Source organism: Mustela putorius, unplaced genomic scaffold (genome assembly GCF_011764305.1).
Source record: "Mustela putorius furo isolate JIRA1106 unplaced genomic scaffold, ASM1176430v1.1 tig00003863_pilon_pilon_pilon, whole genome shotgun sequence".
In the NCBI taxonomy this organism is placed as follows: Eukaryota; Metazoa; Chordata; class Mammalia; order Carnivora; family Mustelidae; genus Mustela; species Mustela putorius.
The window spans coordinates 20,923,129-20,930,376 of NW_025422015.1; positions in this window are offsets into that span (position 1 = coordinate 20,923,129).

The window sequence follows — 7,248 nt, forward strand, 5'->3', positions numbered from 1 at the left end:
AATCTAGTAAACAGAGGAGGTGGGGTGGGGGGAGCAAGCTTTTCAGCCGGGGATTCCGGAATTTAATTTATTTTTCAGGAAGATCATTGTCTCTGCTTGTGCACTTGAGAGGTTGTCTCTGCTTGTGCACTTGAGAGGGGCTGCAGATTAGCAGGGACAGAGGATTTATGGGAGCTTTGAGAGACAGTAGTTTGGACCACGAAGGTAGTGGTGGAGATGAAGTGAAGAAGATGTGTTTGGAAGCGGAACCAACAGGACCTGCTCAGGTGAAGGCAGGGGAGAGAGGAGTTTAGGGTGATCAGAGATTTTGTTTGAGGGTGTGGTGTTTGATGGTGCCTTTTAGTGAGATGGGGAGGAATAGGAGTAAAATAAATCCAGAAGGGGCAAAATAACCCAAGATGGGATGCCCTTTCACACTACCAAAACGAAAAAAATTTAAAAAGATGATGGAGATGGGGATGATTGCAGCTACAACCGTTTTGGAAAACTGGCATTGATTGCCAGAATTGAGCCTTCACAAATCCCATGAACTCTTTGTTGCCCTCCTCTCCCGAAGTCCTTTTCTTGTGAACACTCCAGAGGGTGGCTCAGTGCATGCGAGCAGGAGTGGCCGGTTGCGCAGCTCCTTACCCACGCACTTCCCAAGGCAGAAGGAGAACTGGGTGTGACCCTGACCCGGTGCACCTGTGCTCAGCCCGGTTGCGAGGTTTGCCGCTGAACACCTGCAGTTTCAGCCGCTGCCGCGGGAGGCCACTATTAAAGCACGAAAGCGGTCGATCCTGCTGCTCCCAGCTGGGGCGCGGTGGCGGGGTTCCCAAGGACACTACTGGGGGTCTGACTCGGGATCACCAGCTCTGTCAACGCAGATTCCAGGCTCTCTGGTGAGCGGTTTCTGCTTTCACTCCTGAACACGTTTCTTTTAATATACAATGACACTTTGCACGAAACCAACTTTGCCCCTTCCTCATTCTATGATTTTGCAAGTACTAAAATAGATGACAAAAATGTTTAAAATGTGAGTAAAGGTAAAGGAACACTGAGCTAAAAAGGTAGGTCAAAACCATCATGGGAAATCATTGTGTGTTTGTATGTTTATATATCTGTATGCCTCTAATGTAACAAAGATGCCCAGCTTTGAAGGAACCTTTTCAAAACATGAAACTGAATGTAGAATATAACAATAAATAAAAGGTATCATATATATGATATGCAAATTAATCCAAAAGGACAATAAAAAGGGAAAAAATTCACAAATCATTTTTCTGAAACTTCTTTTCCCTTATAATTGCTGATTCACATGGAGTTGAAATAATACAGGGAAATAATACAGAGACCAAGTTTACTCTATACTCAGATTTCCCTCGTGGTATTATCTTGCAACCCTACAACACAGTATCAAAACCAGGAAAGAGTCAAGATACAGAACAGTTCCCATCTTTCATCTTGCTTTTTTATGGCCATGCCCACCCCCCCTCTTTCCCGCACTAATCTGTATAATTTCATCATTTCAAGAATGTTGTATAAAGGGAATCCTATAGTATGTTCGCTTTGGGGATTGTGTTTTCTCATTTGGCCTAATGCTCTTTAGATCCATGTTGCATTATCGGTAGTTAATTTCTATATATTGATGAGTAGCATTCATTGGTATGGATATACAGCTTATTTAACTGTTTTTCATTTAAGGACACCTGGATTGTTTCCATTTTATGGTTATAACAAATAAAGCTGCTATGAGCATTCACAGTGGTTTTTTAAGTCTTTATTTCTCTGGGACAAATGCCCAGGAATACAACTGCTGGATTTTGTGATACTTAGTTCCTCCCATCCCCAAATAACCCATTTATTTTACATAGGAAATTTGATTTAGGCAATACATATTAAATATCATACCTTAATGAAATATTCTATTCTTTATTTTTATTTTATTTTATTATTTTATTTTTTATTAATTTATCAAGATTTAAATATGTTAAACATATCCTCTCAAACCTAGCTGACAAGGAGGTGGATAATAATACTACCTAGACAATTAATTTTCACTAAATATAATTAATAAATGAGAAATAAAGAGGCAGATAGCTCTATTTACATACAATCCTATCAAAAAAGAATGATCAAAAGACCACTTCTATGGTAGTTGTCTTTCCTTTGGTATCACTGTTATGTGTTCTCAGTTTATGAAATAAACCCACAGACGAGTAAGGTTCAGAAACAATATATTTAGATTGAAAAAATATTTTTCCAAAGTATTAAGGGAAACTAAAGCCTGCTTATTTAGTCTTCATTAGGAAAAGTTACAACTTTCAGGGTGCCTGGGTGGCTCAGTTGGTCTGCTTCCCGCTCAGATCATGATCTCAGGGTCCTGGCATTTAATAAAACAACTCAAAGTGTATTTCTTGTTGACAGTGGCTCAACAATCATGAGACAAATACAAATACAAAAAAAGCAATCATTTTTAAGTTTTCGTCATTCAAGGTAAATTTGAATACCAAATTAGTTGTCACTTGATTATATAATTCAAAAGTGACAGCCACAAAATCAGTTGTTGGATGAATTCAGATAGAGTTTTCTTTTTTCTTTTAAGAGAATTAAAGCCAATGTAGATAAAGATTTCATTTGAACATAATTCTAATACCTTTTTTTGTAGGCTTTCAGAACCTGGGGCTCTATTCATTTCCTCAATTGTTTTCTGTTCTATCACTATTACCAGTTTTCTTTTGCCTCTTTTGTTTACTTGTCTGATAAAAATCAGAGTCACCTGGTTGCTGGTGAGTCTGTTCCTAAGAGCTGAGTCCAATCTCTGGACCTGGATCTGGAACATGACGGTGAGGGGCTGGGGGAGCTATTAGGAAGTGGCCCTGTCATCGGCCAGTATGGAGGTTGCAGCATTGGACTATATGCATGCTACCTCAAAGTTTCGGGAAGAAAACATATTCTTGAGGTAAAGCAGCATTATTAATTCGGAAAAAATACTGCATGTGACAGTTAAGGTCTGCCTACAACTTTCATTCCTATAGCTAGTGAATTTATCTTTTTTTTTTTTTTTTTTTTAGCTTTTATTTGTTTATTTGTCAGAGAGAGAGAGAGAGGGAGAGAGCACAGGCAAGGAGAGTGGCAGACAGAGGTTGAAGCAGGCTCCCCGCTGAGCAAGGAGCCCGATGATGTGGGACTCGATCCCAGGACACTGGGTCATGACCTGAGCCGAAGGCAGATGCTTAAATGACTAAGCCACCCAGGTGTCCCTAGTGAATTTATCTTAACACAGCTTTCAAGACTGTGGTTAGTTGATTCAGAAGAGTGAGAACTCCGAAATAGATATTGCATATTAATTGATCTTCCATATAAATGTATTCCATTTAGCAGAACTATGGCATAAGACTGGGATTCTGGGTGCTCAAAGCAGACAAACACAAAACCTCAGGTTTCTCTTCTGTGTCTTAGCGTATAGTTGCTCTAGTTACTGGTACAGTCCATAAGAAATGGAAGAAACATCTCATAGTTTGTCCCCACATTGGGATCTCTAAACTCTCCACACTGGCCTATCTCCTCTTCCAGAGCAGAAACAAGAAGATACAGGAGGCACAGTGACCCTGGCCTACTGTGCCATCCTGGAGGGGCCTAGACTGTGGAGAGTTTTTTTTTTAAGAAACTGCCAAGCTGTTTTCCAGAGTGGCTGTACCATTGCCGTTCCCAACAGCAATGTATGAGTGATTGTTGGTGAGTTTTTCTTTTGTTTTGTCTTTGTATGTGTGTGAAGTTTAAAAAATAGAATAATGCAAGAAACAAGGATGGGAGCTATTGATCAGAGGGAGAATCTATGGTAGTGTTGGAAGGCAAACCATCAAGGTTACCTAGTAGAAATGGACTTGTACAATTTCAGGAGAAACCATTCTGGCTAAATTGACATAGAAGAGAGAAAATAAGAAAGACTTAGTGGAAAGAGAACAATGGGAAAGTCGAAAATGTGGATTAACTGATGTGCTTTTAACTAGTTAGTAGTTAGGAACAGGTGGGCCTCCAACCAGCAAGAGTTAAAGATGTGGTTCAGAGACACACTGGGCATTGGCCTCATAATGGGGCCTCTGTCATATGGGTCTGAGCAATAATAACAACACAAAAATGACCTCGTACACATTATCACCATTTTACAGATGAGGAAAACCAGCACATAACCTGCTAACAACCACACAGTTAGAAAGTGGTTCAGACCCAAGCCTTCTGGCTGTAGGGTGTATGTCCTTAACCGTAACCCGAAACCATCAGGACTCATAACTATAGTGAAAAAAAAAACTCCTGTTACCCAAGTTAACAATAATTAGTTGTAGAACCATACAGAATTTAGTTATCTCCACCTTGAGGAAATTCAAGAGTAGATCTGTGCAATAAAGGAACCATGTGCTAAAGAGGATAGGACATGACTTGAAGAGTCAACTTAGGCCTTGAGAAATAGAAAATGCCCACCTTCTATTGCTCCATTATTTCTCCTGGCCATTTGGTCATGATTTCAGTAGAAATCATGCAATCCCACCCCTCAGTGTCAACCTGGCTTCTATAACTGCTTCAAAGAAAACCCCAGAAATCAGAGTTGTCAGGCAAGGATAAAACAAAGACTCCTTTTCCTGGTGCCTGACTAAAGGAGCAGAATCCTCTGGCCAGCTGCTGCTCACCCAGGAAGTAAAACAAAACTGGAAGTTGGGCGTGATTGGAGAGCCTCATGCTTTGGGGAAGGAACCAGCAGATTGGATCCCAGAGGGATGGAAGGCTTCTGTTAGACAGAACCCATAAGTAGTTACCTTAGGCCTCAGATAATGCTTTTTCATGACCTTGCTCACTGAAAATGAACAAGCTGAATGATAGTAAATTCTTGTGGCACCTTCATATTGCTTAGCAAAACCATAAATGTACCATAGCTTGTCACTTTTCTATTTTTATCTGTCTTTATCCTCTGTAATTTCTGACATTTCAGTTTCATTTTTGTATCATGTCCTTTGAAATGCATGTTTCTTCAACAGCTTCATTAATGAAACAAGTGATTTTGATCCATTTCTCTTAGATTTGTTTCAATGGGGGCAGTCACCCTGACTTGGAGTCTGGTTGTGTTGGTCAGTTCAGGCTGCTGTAAGAAGATGCCGTGGACCCGGTGGCTTATAAGCCACAGAAATTCATTTCTCACAGTTTTGGAGGCAGGGAAGCCCAAGAGCCAGGCCCCTGCAGTTTCCATGTCTGGTGAGGACCAACTCCTGGCTGCAAACTACCAAGTTCTCAGTAGGTCCTCACAGGGTAGAAGGGGCAGGGGAGATACCTGGGGTCTTTTATAAGAGCAGACATCCCATTGGTGAGGCTCTCACCCTCATGACTTAATCACCTCCCAAAGGCTCTGCCCAAATATTATCACACTGGGGATCAAGATTCAACGTATGAATTGGGAGGGGGGTGTGTGCACAGACATTCAGTGTATAACACCAACCAAGAGAATTTTTTAAAGTTCTTGTTGGTGAATGCAGTGAACTTTTGGCAGAGCTGGATCAGAATGAAAGTTAACAATCCAGGGATGTCTGGGTAGCTCAGTGGGGTAAGCCTCTGCCTTTGGCTCAGGTCATGATGAGATCGAGCCCCATATGGGGCTCCTTGCACAGTGGGGAGCTTGCTTCCCCCTCTGCTCTGCCTTCTGCTTCTCCTGCTTGTGCTCTTTCTCTGACAGATAAAGAAATAAAATCTTTTTTTTTTTTTTTTGAAAGAGAGTTACTCTGCAAATGAAATCAACAAGCGAGCCTTTACTACTTTTCTTCTGAGGAAATGGGGGCCTCCAGCATGGGAGCATGCCACTTGCTCTCTGCAGCCCAGCATCGCACAGTCCTCAACTTCTGAGAACAGAAAGACCCAGGGCAGGTTGAACCACACGAAATTGCCAGTTGCTGTAGGTCAAAAAGAGTTCACTAGTGGCAACTTGCTGTGACATGGCTCTGTCCGTCCAGCAGGCATTCAAGGAGCCGTGGACTATCATGCATCATTATTATCTGACCCTGTCTTGGCTTCAGCTGTATTATCTGTCTGAAGAGGTGAATACCCACACAAGTCCAGAGCCAGAGGAACACTGGCTAAACTTCAGACTGCCTCTGCTCACATTCAGACTGGCTCTGCTCAAGCTGACATTTCCTTCATTTCCACAGAGGCTGATTCAAACAGTCTTGCAAAGGATATGTGCAAGAATCCAGGGCGGGGGCAGGACAGAAACATTGTTCTTTAACACCATGTTCTTTTTTGCGGTACAGTATCTCCTTTTTCTTCTTGGGCACACAGTATTAAGAGAAAATAGTTTTAAAATAAAGCCCTGATTTTTCTGTTTCTTGCTTTCTAGTTTGATGGGCCATCCTTGCTGCCTTTGAGAAAATGCTGTCAATAATTGTATGTGCTATTTCCAGCACTTTATTTCTTAACTCATTTATTATCATTTCATATCTGGGAGAGAGCCCCAACCCAGACGTCCTGTAGCTTGTGTCAGAGCCTGGAGCTGCTCCTGCCCTCCCATGGCTGAGCTCCCTGGCTCCTTTGTTGTGTGGCCACCACCCCCCGAATGTGCACCTGCCGTCCAGAGTGGGGCGTCTTCTCCAGTCCGTTCTCTCCCCAGCAGTTTCCCAGCACAGTACCCCAAGTAGATGACATTTGTCTAACTGAACAACAGTAGTTTTGCAAACTTAACCAATAATAGTAAACAGTCAGGATCATTATAGGACTCAATCTTGTTAATTATTGTGATCCCATCATAATCTTACAGAGGACTTTGATGTGTCTTTGCCTCTCAGAATAACCTTGTGAATGTGTTAGAGCTGGCATGATTACCTCAACTCTTAGGTGACCAACAGAGGTTCAAAGAAGGGGAATGTGAAGCAGAAACCATGTCTGTTCCTCCTTATTACCAGTGTAAAACCTTGGCCAGTTGAACACTGTTCTAAGAGACAATCAGATGCACAATTAGAAACAAATATTTGAGCTATGATAGTTTTTTATAGTCATGACCAAATAATTTTGACCAAATAATTTTGAATCAGTTGTAACTTTCACCCTTGTAACTAACTCCATTAATCACAAAACGGTCAATTAGAAGGTAGGTACTATTCACGATAATTATGATTCATCAGTGTTCCCTGTGACAAGGTAATATTTTATAACTGAGCTAAACTAAAGAAATTAAGCCTTACTGAATCGATCACTTTTATAGACATGAAAATCTAAACTCTGGAAGTTCTA